Here is a 15,497-nt window from a genome sequence, read left to right as displayed (position 1 = left end):
AAAAATAGGGTGCTAAAGCTATAATATGAAGTTGATATTAGCAAATCTTTTCAGTTAGAAAAGATCCTATAGGGCAGGTAACTACATAAAAAGCTTGGACCAGAAATTTCACTGACAGCAAAAAAACACTAGTTATTTCATCTGAAAGTTACTTATTAAGCATCACAGTACTGCTGATGTGCTTAGTCTATTGAAGCTAGCTTTAATTATGTTCAGGTCTGGCAGTATTAACTTGTTTATTACAGAAGTAGAGAGTTGCAAATTATTATGATGTATTCAAAATGGTATTTTGATTACTAAAATAATGTCTGTTTATGTAGACTAGATTTTTTTTTTATGAGGAACTAACATGGCTCGTGTGTCTTCCTACTAAATTTATTTGAGGCAGCTGTTTTATAGCTTTCAGCTATAAAGTTATAGATAAGTGTGTATTTGTTTGACAGAAGATTCGAGAATTTCCATTTACTGCCAGTACATGTAAAGCTTGGCTAAGCAGACTGCATCAGGAGCACACCATTTGTATTAGCCAATCTGTCTTTGCAAGTCCCAGGGCCACTATCTTGCTAGAAGCCACTGTGTGCTTTTGAAAGCATGAAATTAGTTTTATACTGAGCACATGGTTTCTCATTTAGCAGTTCTTTTTATGGTAATGGTCAATTTATGGTTTGCTGCCAGGATTTCGGTGTTCTCTCAAAGCTGATAGCTTCAGCTAAGGTGTCCTTTGGAGATAAAAAAAGAAAACCCAATTAGATCCTAAATAGGAGAGAATTCTTCCCATCAACCAATCTATTAATATTCTTATTACAAAGTTATTTTATGAAGAGAATATTTCAGATAATACACATCAAAATACATTTTCCTACAATGCTAATTCATGAAATGCAAAAATTAAAACATTGTCTTGCTACTTTGTGCATAGTTTTGTAATAGGCTGTGTTTATAAAATTGCGCCGTGTGTAAATGTTTTTGTCCTGTGTCGCAATATAGTTTTTTAGATTCTAGACTGGAGTTGATGTTGGTTAAATTACAGGAATAAAAGTAAAATGGCTGTAAACAGTTATTTTGCTCCTAACTCTCCTCAAAATTGATTTTACCCATAGCCTGGTGAAACTACTATTTGTACAAGTTTAACTCTTCTAATTTGTAAGTAAAATTCTCACTATAAATTATGCACTGTTCCTATAATTGCAAATGCTTGTCAGCTAGAAGTTAAGAAGCTAAAGATGTTAACAAATGTTGAATTGACTTGGTACTAGGCTGCTATCCTTAGGTTAGTTTTTCCAATTTATGCTCTTAATTCTGTGCCTAATTGATCCTAAAGCATGGAGAGGGTCCTATATTAATTTTGTGGTATGATACAGCATATACTTCTGTACTCCTGCCCCTGCCTCTTGCACCTTGGAAGACCTGATAGGCAGTGGCACCAATGCATTTCTACACCTGCGTGCACTCAAGAAGGGGTGGAGGTACAAGGTTGTGGATATAAAAGTAAGCTGGTAGGTGAACCATACACCCGTTCTGTCCCATGGAGGAGGGACGGGTGCAGCAGTTACGAAGGCTACTAAACACATGAGGACAATTGGAGGAGCCATTGGAGGAGCCAAAGAACACCACTGCAGTCCAGGGAAGAACACTGTCCAAAGAACGCCCTGCACCAAATTGGGTTGGAGTTGGCCCTAAGAATTGAAGCATAGATACAATCTAAGAGAGTTGGGTTTTAAAAATATGTTTGCAGTCATTTTCAGACCTTTAAATTTATTGTGCCATCATTTTTCTATATGTGCTCAAAGTGTACCAAGCAAAGCGTTTGGTGCTTACATTTAGAAAAAGGTGTGCTGCGTATACCAGTAGCACAAACTATATAAAATATTTTGTTAAGTACAGCAAATTTTTCTCACCCTGTTCTCATTTGGACTTTTATGAAGTATTTGTATTGCTATAAAATGCATGCTTGCCAAATTACAGGCAGGCTAGTTCTTTGTTCCACAACTTTACATTGTGAGTAACCTGCTTTCAGCTTCAAAGACCTCACATCCTCCTCAAAATGTTCAGATCACTGTACAGCTCCCCTTCTGCCAATTCTCATAACCCATCAGTGTAAACATCACCTTCAACACAGGTCGTGTTGAGCTAGAAGCAGTTAGTTTCCTTGTTGGAAAGTTTACTGCATTCAGCCAGTACTAAAGGGTGTTATTTTTGAATGGTGGCTTGTGGGTCCTTTCTCTATGAAAATATTCATTTTTTTTAAATCCCTTTCAGGGAAAAATATTTATTGCTAAATAGATCTCTGAGGATTGAGAAAAATCTTTTGAATAAGTAGCACTCCATTCTGGATTTATAAGAATACCTGTGAAAGATAAGGGCATTGTTAGTGAAAATGGAGAAGTGATTTCAGGAAGGTGGCTAGGGGTTTAAGAAGAATTGCATCTGCACTCTTCCTGTAGGCTGGAGAAACACCTGGGTGGAGGTAGGTTGTTGGAAGTCTCTCCTGGAAGGTAAGACCAAGTCTTGGGCCAACCCCCTGAAAAATGTTTCTCTCTGTGCTCAAGAACTGTGGTTCTCAATTGCAGTTGAGATGCGGAACACGAAGCAGTCCAAGTATCTTAAGTCCAAGCTACTTAGCACCTTGAAAATAAGGAGTGAGACCTTAGATTTGACAGTGTATTCCTTGGGAGACAGCTCAGCGAGTGGAGTGTAAGGCTGATGTCCTCAGCAGTTAAACAGCAACCTGTTGCAGTTTTCTCAGGGCTGATGCTTCCGAGTCCAGTTAGATTGCATTGCTATAGTTAAAAACGTGCCTTTGTGACTTCTCTTATCAAAGTCAAGTTGTCATTAGCAAGGATGGCATTCAGTTTTCCAGACAGTCGGTGACATTGATGATGGAAGGAATGATTCTTGTGGATTTGGCAATGTAAGAACTTTGCACCAGGAGAGTCTGAAGAACTCCTATACTGAAGACTAGCTTGATCTTTTGAGGGACGCACCCCAGTCAACCAAGTGGTGGTTGTATGCTCTGGAAGGTGCCTCCCTCTGCCTGCAGATATCTGTCCTGCCAGGATTTATCTTAAACCTGCTCTTTCTTATCTCTGTGCTGATTTTAGCCAGGGATTTCAATGGCTGGATGACAAACAATACTGTTATCTTTTACATTTGCAAATCCAAGGTTGTCTGAGTGCTCGCTGCCATTCCATGCTAGGGGTGTCTGCGCCATATGCACAGTTGCTGGCAATTCTTCCCTCAGTAGTATTGATTGTGCTGGCTCTAATGCCCTCTGGAGTTATGCACAGCTAAGATGGTGTGAAAGGTGCTGCTGGTCCTGCACTTTCCCAACTCCTCCATATCACCTTTGATGGTTGCCAGAATGACCTTTCTTGCTGTGGCAAGGTTTCTTTCCCATAGGTTGGACTTACTCTGTTCATATTCTGTATAGTTCTCACAGTTGTACTTGTAGTCCTGGGATGGTATGTAATAGTGTCAATAGTTGCTCCAATGGTTTGGGACCTTTTTTGCCCTGGGAGCTGGGCATGCCATTGTCCTTGTGCTTCTTTAGGCAGGCTGATGCTAGGTAGTGACCTGCATACTAGCTGTTTGGAGGAGTCTTACATCAAAGAAAAGTGCCAAATCTGTTAGGACTTCATCCTTTTTGGTACCAGGTTTGGGGACATTCAGCTGAAAGCCAGTCTCAGGCTGGCAACCCTCACACCAATCTCGGAGCCAAGCCACTCTGAATCAGTGCTAGGTATTTCAGCACCTGTGTGGTGTGTCCTCCAGCCCCAGTGCTGAGGGAGAAACAGCAAACAGTGCGATGAAAGAGGGTGTTCTCTGGTCCCAAAGAGAGAGAAGTGGGCACAAGCCTCTTGCCCTCCCATGATGGTGCCATAGAAGCTGCCTAAAGTGCAGAGTCCAGTATCGGGCCTTCCACTGATTCCTGGGAGCAGCCATGGAGCCAGGTGTTTGCTGTCCTCCTTGATGCCAGAGGTTTTTCACACAGTGAAGGATCTGCTGTCTTTCCGATCCCACTGATCCCTCTAGGACCCGCACCAGCCAAAGTGACAACAGAGAGAAGGGAACAAGGTCTAGCAAGTTCCTTCCTGGTACAGACCACTGCAGTACTGTCCAGAGGCAAGCCCTCCATGCTACCAACAGGTGGACTGACAGACTTGCCAGGCCCCTGGACAAGTTGGGGAGGTGGGGGATCCGTGCTCCCAGAAGGGGCGGGGTTTTGAGTGGAACGGGGGGCAGGAAGAAGCCAGCCCTCAGTGTCATCTGGAGCATGACATACCCTCCCTCCCAGAGCATGCAGTGTGGTATTCCGGTGGCAGTTTTAAGGGCCCAAGACTCCTGCTGCCGCTGCAGTAGTAACATTCAGAAGACTTGCTCCCTTTTGAATTGCTGGGCCCAGGGACATCTGTCCTCTTTGCACCCCCTGTGTTGACAGGCTTGGCTGCTGATGCATTGGTGGCTATTGAGTCACCAGTATCCTGGCCCTGCCTGGTGGCAGAATTGGGTTCTGTACCGCCATGTTCTCCAAGGGAAGAATCCTCTTTTGAGTTTGAAGTGAAAACCTTAGCTCCATCCAGGACCTACTGGTACTTCATCCATATACCTCTGGACTCCAGTACTGGGGCTCCCGCCACATCCTAGTCACCAGACCACTGGTCAATGCAGTGGCAGTACTGGAATCCTTGGCGGTTCCTCCGGTACCAGAGCCCCCTTTCACTGCTTATACTCAGTTGTGTAAGAAAGGCGGACTACCACCTCTTCCAATCTGGCACTGGACTCCAACTCTGGCACCAAGCCTGATGTTGACATCCAGGAAGTGCTCACAATGGATGAGGTGGAAGCAGAGGAAGAGGGAACCATTCCGGAATAGGCCACCACCACCTCATCCCAGAATGAGGCAGGATGAGGTTACAGGCCCTAGTAACCTGCTCCCTTAAGATGACTTCAGGGCCCACCAGGACCTCTTGAAAAGGGACAAAATTAATGTGGGCCTGGAGGTAAGAAGCTTAAAGAAACCGCTCACATTCTGACTGATGTCCTGGCTGCAGTAGCTCCCTGCAAAGTGGTCTTGCTCATAAACAAAGCAGCACTGAGCTCAGTTAAGAAACTGTGGTAGACCACTTCTTTTTTGCCCCCACCTCAAAGAGCATAGAGAAGAAATACTGCATCTCAGCAAGCAGGATTAAATACCTTTACTGACAACCCTCTTGGCCCCTGGGATCCCTGGTATTACCAGAAGCAAATAACTGCCCCTGTCAGTCTTGCTCAAGAGTTCCCTTGCCCCAAAAATAAAGAAGCGGAGATTGGACATTTTTGAACACAAGAAACTAAACTAGCTGTGCGCAGAGCGCATAATTAGCAGAACAGCATTGGAATGTCTCCTGAGCAGCTGCACAAGCGCACAGCTTTCAGGGACCATCTGTCACCTTTCAGCCCATTGTGATCACGTATGACATTGAACTGTTGCACATGGAGTATACTAACGGACAGTCACTGCCTCCAGTTTTCATCCACTCTTCCTTACCACCCTCTTCAGGAACTCATTTCATGAGCAGCTTCTCATCTAGGAGAGGCCTCTTACATCCTGGGAACTTAGAGGAGGTTCCTTGAGAAGGAAGGAGTTTTACTCCTGATATTTTGTAATCATGAAGGCCAAGGAGGCTCTATGACCATCTTGGCCCTGCATCAAGAAACTGAGGTTCTGCACGAACATTCTGCAGGAATGTAAAATCCCATTTAATTGGCTCCAGCCTGGCCCTGTCCACGGCGGGCACGGGCATGTTGCAGACGGGCAGCTGGGCTCACTGTGGACAGAGGCTGCTTTGGATGACCAGAGCCGGACTTGTGTGTGGGGGGCCCCCATGGGGCTGGTGCAGTCCCCTGCCCATGCCAGGCCTGGAGCTGCTCAGACCCCCACCAGTTAATGGTTAACTGGAACCGGTATGCATCACCCATTAATAGTGATGCTCAGAAGTTAATTTTTCACATCCCTACTCTATTCCCTCCAGCATTCTCTCCCTGGATGCCATGTTCAACTTAATAGAAATTTATTTCCCCATCTCTGTCTTTCACAGTTACAGAAGATTTCTCTAGTTGCTAAGTTGCTTTTGAGCCACGAAGGCCCTTTTAAAAATGTTACCTTGGAGCACAGTTAGCTGAAGGCACCGTTATAACAGAAGCATTCTTAAGTTGCTCTTACAGAGACAGCTAACCAAAAACTGCCCTTTTCTAAGTGACCACCTATCATAAACAGAAAAAGTATCCCAAAAATGTTACATTAATCACCTTAGAGCAGAGTAAGACAAGATTGTAAAGCAGGGTAAGACAAGATCGTTCAATGTTAGGCCAGTGGCGACAGATTTCCCTAAAACACTCAGTGTTGTTATAGTCAAGTCAACCAGTGACTTTACAGAACTAGTCTGATAAAACACACCCTTTTCTGGGAAAATTATTGAATGACTTTGGATTTCAATGCTCATGCACTAAAGATAAGCCCATGTGCAGGATTTTGTGCAAAAGAGACTCTAAACTTTGCATAGTACTATAGGTGCTGGAACTAGAGGTGCTGCATCCCCTGGTTTGAAGTGGCTTCCATTTTACACAAGGCTCATGGTTTGGTTCAGTGGCTCTCAGGACCCCCATTATAAAATTGTTCCAGCACCTCTGCCTTAGTAGTGTTGCTTTGTTTTTATAATGAAATACTAGATGGTGACTCTATTACAAACCTCAGATTTTTATTTCTCATAAGTCTGAGAATCTGGCACACTGATCTGTATGTGACCTTTTATACTTTAAATGTTTGTTTTATACCGAGCATTTGTATTTTATAAATATTTTATTATTTTAATTCAAAATCTTAAGTAGTTCAAGCAGTGCAATTCTTGATATCAAATATGATTTAGCTTTTTTGTGATTCTGGACTCTTTCAAGAAAAACTTTCAGCCACCTTTATTGAAAGGCTGTGTTCTTGAAAAGAGAAGCTTCTGTCAGTCCCTTGAATTGCTTAATTCAAGTTTCTCTGTCTAGTGATCTTGTATATGCTAGAAATAAATTTGAGAGACTGTAAATTGATTGAAGTCCAGCTTTGCCATAAAAGTCATGGACTTACTTGAAGTTAAGTTTATAGATTTCCACCGCACTTAATATGTCCAACATTATAATGGTAACTGCTCTATCTTTCTGCCCTCACACTGCTTTATTGGATAATGATTCAGTCTGTTGCACTTTATTCCCATGAGTGTCTTCTCCAGCAAAAAAGTCATGTTTATAGCAAAATGCTCTTGTTTGTTGTTAAAACCTGAGCATGTGCTGGAATGACACATTTTCTGCTTTAGACAGAACACACTTTATTTTCCATCTTTTGGGGCCCATTTCTGCTGCCTGTATTCGGAAATGCTCCCATTAAAGTTAGCCAGACTTAACATCCCTGCACAATTTGAGGAAATCAGAGTATATTTTCAGTTGCCTTACACTTTGTTGCCACTGTCATGTCATATCATATAAGAGCCTGGGGAGATAGTGACTTTCAGGTGGAAAATTAAGATGACAGTGAAAGTACGATCTCAAAATTACTTGAAGGCTTGACTTAAATCAATACAGGCAGTCCCTAGGTTACATGGATCCGACTTACATCGGATCCCTAGAGATCTTGAAGTTTTTGGTCTCTGTCAGTGGGATTTGGAGCAGATGCGGCTGTATCTAAGGGCTTGAATATAGATGATGGATTGTATGATGTGTCCTGTATGGAAGTTGGAGGCATGTAGGTAAGTATAGCAGTCAGTGGGCTTCCTGTAGAGAGTGGTATTGATTTTACCATTAGTGATTTGTACAGTGGTATCCAGGAAATGGAGCTCTCGTGTTGAATGGTCCAGGCTGAGATAGATGGTGGGGAGTAGGTTGTTAAAATCTCTGTGGAATGCATCCAGGGTTTCTTGACCGTGAGTCTAAATAATAAAGATGTCATTGATGTAGCATAAGTAAAGGAGGGGTAATAGGGGATGGGATTTGAGGAACCGTTGTTCTAAGTCAGCCATAAAGATATTAGCCTACTGTGGGGCCAGGAGGCATAAGTAGTTCCCAAATTGGAAATAATTGTGGCTGAGAACAAAGTTATATAGATCTGCTACCAGATTAGCGGTGGTAACCTCTGGGATATTGTTTCTAATCACTTGTAGTCCATCTTAATGTGGAATATTGGTGTAGAGAGCTTCTACATCCATGGTGGCAAGGATGGTGTTATCAGGGAGGTTATAGATGTTTTGTAATTTCCTCAGGAAGTCTGTGGTATCTCGGAGATAGCTAGGAGTGTTTGAGGCGGGAGTCTACATAGGGTTTGAGGCGGGAGTCTGCATAGCTGGATAATCCGGTAGTGAGTGTGCCAATACCTGAAATGATGGGACGTCTTGGGTGTCCAGGTTTATGGATTTTGGGAAGCAAATACAATAATCCTGGTCCAGGCTTCAGAAGGTATATCTGTGTGAATTTGGTTCTGAGTAGAGGCTGGGAGTTACTTAAGAAGAAGGTGTAGTTTCTTTTGGTATTCTAAAGTGGGATCAGAGGACAGAGGTCTGTAAAATGTGGTGTTGGAGAGTTGTCTAGCTGTCTCCTGTTCATAGTCCGACTTATAGCACCCCCTCTGTCAGCCGGCTTGATTATAATGTCAGAGTTGTTTTTGAGACTCTGGATAGTATAGCATTCAGCGCGGTTGAGATTATATATCGCTTGTTATTTGTGCATAATGTCAGTCTGTGCACGGTTGCAGAAGCACTGAATATCACTGGGGAGCGATGTTAGATGGGACAGACAGACAAATACAAATGGATGAACTTACATTTGGGTCTGCAATTCCAAACCATAGTGAGGTGAGAACGAAACTGCAACTTTAACTATGCCTTGGTTCTTTAGAATTAGTGCAGAGCCTGAATGTTAATTTAACATATTTTTACTTAAGATCAAAACCTCATTTCACGTTGTATTCCAACATACAGCTTGAGTAAGGGTTACTGGAATTCATTATGGCTTGCAAGTTGCAAATTAACTGTGAATTTGTTCAAGAGTTTAATCTAATCCATCTCTGTATGGGTTGGCCTGGTGTGGTAGTGCTCTTCATTCCGAGACCCAGCAGGGACTGAGTGCAGTGAAGGCAACAAATTCAGCCCCTGTGGGGAAGTGCATGCCTCATTTACTCAACAGCCACCCCTCCAGCTGTTAAGGAACAGCACTGAACAGTTTCCAAAATATTTCATAAGAATGAACGTTTGAAGAACACAGTGCCCAAAAACACACATGAAGGCGAATATACCTTAAACGTAGGTGAAAAAACAGTAGATTTTGGGAATGCTGAAAGTGCAAAAAGCTGTTGTCCTAAATCCATGTACATGACCTTACCAAAGGGTATTACTATTAGAAACCAACTGATGCTTCAATTAGTAATTGAACAGCAATAAATAGTGATGGTCCACAAGGAAGCGTTTCTTTACTGTACATTGCAAGTACCCTGGAATTCCTTTGCTCATAAGGATGGTCTCTCACTATTTTGTTTCCTAGAATGCTCACAATTTTACTATTGGAGCTATGTAGAACACGAAAATTCTGTTTTCGAAAGATTTTGAAACTGCAAAATTTCTGTTCATTCCAATTAGGGGTAATATTTGGAAAACTTCTAAAGTCTCCACAAAAGAAACATCTGACACCTGGGGTGGGGGTGAAGGAAAGAGAGTTTGTTGTTTCATTTACATTTTTTTATTTCAACAAACTCAAAATGTTCATTTTCAATTTATATTTTGTTAAAATACATAATATAGTACAAATTTTTATAAAATTAAGCCAATTTTGCATGAAAAAATTAAAACATTTCTGAAATATTTGAAACAAAAATTCTTTCAGTTTTGACAGAACAGTATGTTCTGATATAATATGGTTCCATCAGTTTTTTGACCAGTGTTCTTATGTCTAATACCCACTTTTTTAACTTGTTTTTCCTTAGTAGAACATCTTTTACATTTGATTAGTTAGTATTCTTTTATCTTTTTATTGGTAGGTAACATAAGTGTATATTCTGTGGAGTTAAAATGGGCAAACTTGTTTACAGATAGAGATCATTTTTATCATCAGTACTCAGTTTGTAGTGGTTATGCAATTTGTGGTGTGCATTTTATTTTGTGTGTGTGTGTGTGTGTGTGTGTGCGCGTGCAAGTGTGCTTTTTAGGAAAATCAATCTCGCATTTTAGATGTAAAACTAGTTTTTATCATTTTTAAAATTATTATTAAAATTGTGTGTGTATAAAAATGACTCTCTCTGTAACTATAGTACCCTCTTAGCCAAGGTGGAGTCTGCTCTGAGGAGTAGCTCTGGCTAAAAAAGACATACGCAGGTAAATGTCAGGGGTATGTCTACACTACAGAGTTTTCTTTGGAAAAAATGGCTGTTTTTCCGAAAAAACTTGCTACGTCCACACTGCATTCGCGTTCTTTTGAAAGAAAATCGAAAGAACAGAGGGGTTTTTCTGACATTGGTAAACCACTTCGTATGAGGAAGACGACTTTTTCGAAAAGAACATGTGTGGACGGGGAAGAAGGTATTCTTTTGAAAGAAGAGGAAAGAGCACAGGTGCTCTGATGGCCACTCTGTCAATAGTAATCACAGCTTAAATGCGAGATAGCGTCCACACTGAATGGATGCTATCTTTCAAAAAAGCAGATCGCTTTTTCAGTGCGCTTTTGTTGTGTAGATGCTCTCTTTCGGAAGATATTTTTTGGAAGATCTTTTCCAAAAAGCTTCTTCTGAAAGAAGCCTGCAGTCTAGACGTAGCCTCAGAGAAACTCCATTTCACCAGAGAGACTTCAACCCTTCACCCCAACTAAAAACACACGCGCTGAGGCTATATCTATACTGGGAAGGTTTGGCGACCACACGCTGTCAACATGCAAAATTCACCAAAAGTGAAAACTGGTCAAACTGTTTTTTCTGCTTCCCCATTGTTGACTTTTCATGGCCACATTGCCAGCTTCCCTCTTGACAGATAGAGCAAAGCAATGTGGGTAAGCATTCCACACTGCAATGTTGTGATAAGGCAGAGCTGATCCTGTGCTTCTTGGGATTCCCTCTTAGCTCTGTGAGCTCTCTTGCTGAGATGTCAAAGCAGCACAGCAGTTTCTCCAGCCCCCCCCAATGATTTTCTGTTTGTTCCCCAAATGGAGCAGCTCACTCAGCTGTCAGATACTTTCCAGAGCTTTGAAAGAAAGGTGTACATGCCTTCAGGGCAGCAGAGATCACAAAACATTGAGTATAGCCATCAGGGCAGGCATTGTGGGATACTAGCAGTTTTTTCAACAAAACGAACACCAGAGTCCACACTGGCTCTTTGTTGACAGGAAAGGGAGGGAGGAAGACAAAAGTCTGTCATGAGGGTGGAAGACTTTTGTTGGCAAAACATGTTTTTCCCCAAGAAAGTTGCATTGCATTGTAAATGCTTTCACTGTTGTTACCAAAAGGCAGAGTTGAGTGACAAAATGTGCTAGTGTACCCAAGCCGTGCAGTGAATATGGGAGGGGAAAATGTTTACTTATGGAGAAGGATCAATGGATGAGTGGAAAAATAGGGTTACATCTATACTACTTTGGGAGATCGATCTAATTTACTCCACTTCAGCTATATGCGGAAGTTGATATATGTAGATCTATTTTCCGCAGTGTCTCCACTGCAGTGTATCAATGGGAGACCCTTTACCATGGACTCCCCATGTGTGTCTCAGTAAGGTGAAGGACAGGAGTTGATTGGAGAAAGGGAGTGACCGTTGGTGTCAGCCGACGGTCAGGGTAGTGAGTCCCTTATGACCGGCTGAAGGTCTTTAAATTGTGCTTGGTTCTGTTACAGCAGCTGAAGGAGTCAGGTTAAAGCTTAAACAGTTACTATTTTATTGTTACAGGGTAAACTTAGTTGTTAAATGCTACTGCTGTGTTACAGATAACACAGCCACTACAAAGGACAGGACAGAAATTACACTAATAAGTCACTTACAGGTACCATGAAACCCTTTTGGCTCTCTGAGCTCTTATTAAATGCATGCAAAATAGACACATAGCAGGTATATATTCTCACCCCTGCGTTCCAGACTTGGCGTGGCCAGCGTCTTTCTCTCAATCCCTCGGGAAGAAGTAGGGCGAGGTTGGGCGTCCCACAGACCTCGGGAGACAATCAATACTGGCCAGCAGGTATAGATGATTGGAGCTCAAACGGGATGGGCTACTATACCCATCTTTATACCCCTTGGGTCATGTAGGCTTCTTCCTGGTCTCAAGTGGCCAATTAGGAAAAATGGCTTTGAATGCCAAGTTTCCCATGAAGGGTGCAAAGCATAATTCACACCTGGGAAAATGCAGACAATGGGCACCTCTGGTATGTGATGGGTGAAGAGTCCTCTCCTGGGACAGTGCAGGTGTGTCAATTACTGGTACTAGCCATCAGGACGGCGGGAGGCCCCGGGTCGTCAGCTAGCCCATTTACTGTCTGGTTTCTGTTTATGGTAGAGTCAGGGACAGGCAGCACACCTGTGTTCCCAGGGCATCAAAGGCTGACTGCCTTTCTCTTGCTCTTTGGGGGAGGCGGAAACCAAGATGGGGTTCGTGTCTGGCTACAGTCGGTGTATCATGTCTGATCTAAATATGATGAATCAACCCCCTCTGAATCGACTGCTGCCCTGTCAGTCTGTCGCATAGTGAAGACATGCCCTAACATAACGCATGGGAAAAATGAAACCACAATGTAAAAGGATAGATACCAACCAAGCCATTCATCTAGACTCAGAGTTCAGGAATCGAGAGCAAAATTCCAATCCAACAGTGAGTCTCCCGTGCTCCTGGTCATCTTTGGTACCAATAAACTTCCTCAACCAACTCTGTGGTGCCTTCTGTGTTATCTGATTAAAATCCTGGCCATATAGGTAATTGTTGCAACAGCTGTTATAGAGCTGCAACGAAACTTGTGCCAAGTAGGACATGTGGCCAGAAAGGATTGTACAATCCTAGACCAAATGACCCAGAGTCAATTTGTAGCGGCATATGAGAGAAGAAGATAAATGGTTATTTAAAGCAATTCAGTGCTAGTTAGCCTAGACCAGGGTTTGACAATCTTTCAAAAGTGGTGCCAAGATTTAACTTCTTCATTTTTATTTATGGATCTGTGTGCTAGGCGATGGAGGGGGCAGGGGCAGGCTGGGTATGGTGACCATATTTTCTGAACCAGCTGCAGCTAGGGAGAATGGTTTAATTTAAATAAACAGATTAAGTGTTTTAACTTTCTCGTGTTTATCAACACAAAAGGTTTCAATGTTTTCTTGAATTGTGGCAGGGGTGGGGAGCCTTTTTTGCATTGATGGCCTCCGACTCACAGAAAAATCATTTCGGGACCACACAAGTGAGAAGCAAACTTAAAAAAAAAAATAACCCTCACTGATGTGGCCCCCAACTGAGACACCTCACTTTTCTGGCGCTCCAGTCCCACGAGGTGAGGAGACGGGATAGGGAGGACTGAGGTTCAGAGCTTGCCATAGGCCATATTTACTTTTCTGGGGTTCTGGAATTAGTGGATTTTGTGGACTCCCTTAGGTTCTGGGGTGCAGACAAAATTGATTCAATGTGTGGGACAGGGCTGCCAGCGAGTGGGATAGGGACACAGGATCTGGGAGAAAGGTGGGGAGGATGGGGTAAGGACTGCAGGGTCTGGAATGGAGTTTGGCAGCAGGAGAGGGTGTGGGATGAGTATACCAGAGGGAGTTTGGGGATAAGAGTATCGCAGAAAAGGTGAGAGGGTGAAAATGCAGCCAAAAAGCAAAGAAGCAGGGAGTAAAGGAAAGTACACCTTCTGCAAAATAAAATTGTATCCCCTTCACATCTTCCCTCTGCTCCAGCCTCACTCCCCTCAGCCCCATGATTCTCCCCCCCTGCAGCCTGATTCCCTGCATTGCCCCATACTCCTTCTGTGCAACCTCTGCCCCCTCCCATCCTGCCCTCTTGCATCCTCCTTCACTCTACCTCCTACCATGACATCCCTGTTCCCCCAGTGTGCACACACTGGCAGGGCAGCACTGCTGGGACTCAAAGCCCTCCAGGAGTAGTGCTGGAGTTAAGAGGGGTCGGGGGAGGGGGCAGAGTCACTTTGCTGCCTGGCCCAGCCCTTTGCCAGGGCTTGCCCCTCAACTACAAACTACAATTCTGGGGCTGGAGTAGGAAGAGCCTGGGGCTGCTTATGGCTGGTTTCAGTCTTGCTGGGCGCAGTGGGGTGCTGGGGAAGGGGCTCCCTGTCCCCACACACATCCCACGGGGAGCAGCACAGCATAGCCCAGGCCCCGGTAGCTTGTGACAGGCCATCTAGCCCTGTATCTGCAGAGCAGCTCCAGCCCTGCCCCCTCCCAGAGCAGGGAGCAGAGCCTGTAGCAAGGGGTTTGTGTTGGGGAGGGGCAGGTGGTGCAGGGTCATGCTGCTGGGCTCCTCCGCCCCCAGTGACTCTGGAAGAGCACTAGACTTTCCTTCAGCTCAAAAACAAAGAATGCTTAAAAACTTAAGTTTGGTGTATTCAGTATATCATATGAAAAATATATTCTCATTTTTTGCTTTGGTAGGGGTTTACTGGAAACTAGCATGCTTAAATCCATAATCTTTCTTGGACAAAGCTAACACAGGCTTAATTCAAAATTTAATGGATGACTTTATGACTTAACCTCAACTGCGTATAAAGATCGGCTGTTAAGAGGCATCTTAAATAAAGGGCTATAAATGATACATCAGCTTTGCACAACGTGGAGAATTTGGGAGATCACAACATCTGTAATGCCCTTTGGCAGCCCAGACATTTTATTGTAGTATTTCTGCACTTTCACATCAAATCACCTTGGAATTTAGGTAGCGTATTCTGGTTTCTTACACTGACACACATGGAATAGCAAACAATGACTGGACCTCAGTTCTCACATTCTTGTCTTTTGAAGCTGCAGCCATAGATTCTGTAACCTTACATAACATGAGAAAAGAGAGCAATATTGTCAGCTGCCAATAAATATAATGGTCACAGAACCCAGACTTTAAGGGCTTATGCATAGATGGTCTTTATTTAGTGCACAGCCACTATATGCAACTTTGACTCTGAAAAGGATAATTAAGAGATTAAGGAATATGGATTTACATTAAGAAAAACAATCAGTGTTCTAGTAGGGAAGCAATGCTATATGTTAAATAAATGAATTATATGAATTGCAAAAATATCTGACAAATAGACTTTTGCATAACTTCTCTCTTCAGTCTGTTCAAAAGCTGTTCTAGAGAGTCCTAACAATGTACTATATTATTTGCTCCCTCTGTTATTAAATTCAGTTCTAACAATTCTAAACATTTTCACACAATTTTCTGTTCCCTTGGAATATGTCTGATTAGGTCCACCTACCTTAAACTGGGCTTAATTTCTAAAAATTCTGTTGGTAGATATTTGTGTGGTTATTCTG

At 43.0% G+C, this 15,497-nt stretch overlaps 1 protein-coding gene across 4 annotated transcripts in view; it reads left to right on the top strand.

The window, feature by feature from the left end:
- Positions 1–15,497, top strand: part of ZNF385B (zinc finger protein 385B) — a 330,577-nt gene that overhangs the window by 69,861 nt on the left and 245,219 nt on the right. The window contains exon 1 of one of the 4 annotated variants that reach the window (XM_089779784.1): positions 1,043–1,143. The exons of the other annotated variants lie outside the window; for them this stretch is intronic. The gene's annotated coding sequence lies outside the window, so the exon portion shown is untranslated. Of the gene's footprint in view, positions 1–1,042; positions 1,144–15,497 lie in introns of those variants that run through there. 4 annotated transcript variants of the gene reach the window in all.

Source organism: Pelodiscus sinensis, chromosome 7 (genome assembly GCF_052426305.1).
Source record: "Pelodiscus sinensis isolate ZL-2025 chromosome 7, ASM5242630v1, whole genome shotgun sequence".
Lineage (NCBI taxonomy): Eukaryota > Metazoa > Chordata > Testudines > Trionychidae > Pelodiscus > Pelodiscus sinensis.
Note: the sequence above shows the minus strand (reverse complement) of the source record. Positions and strands in the feature narration are given on the sequence as shown.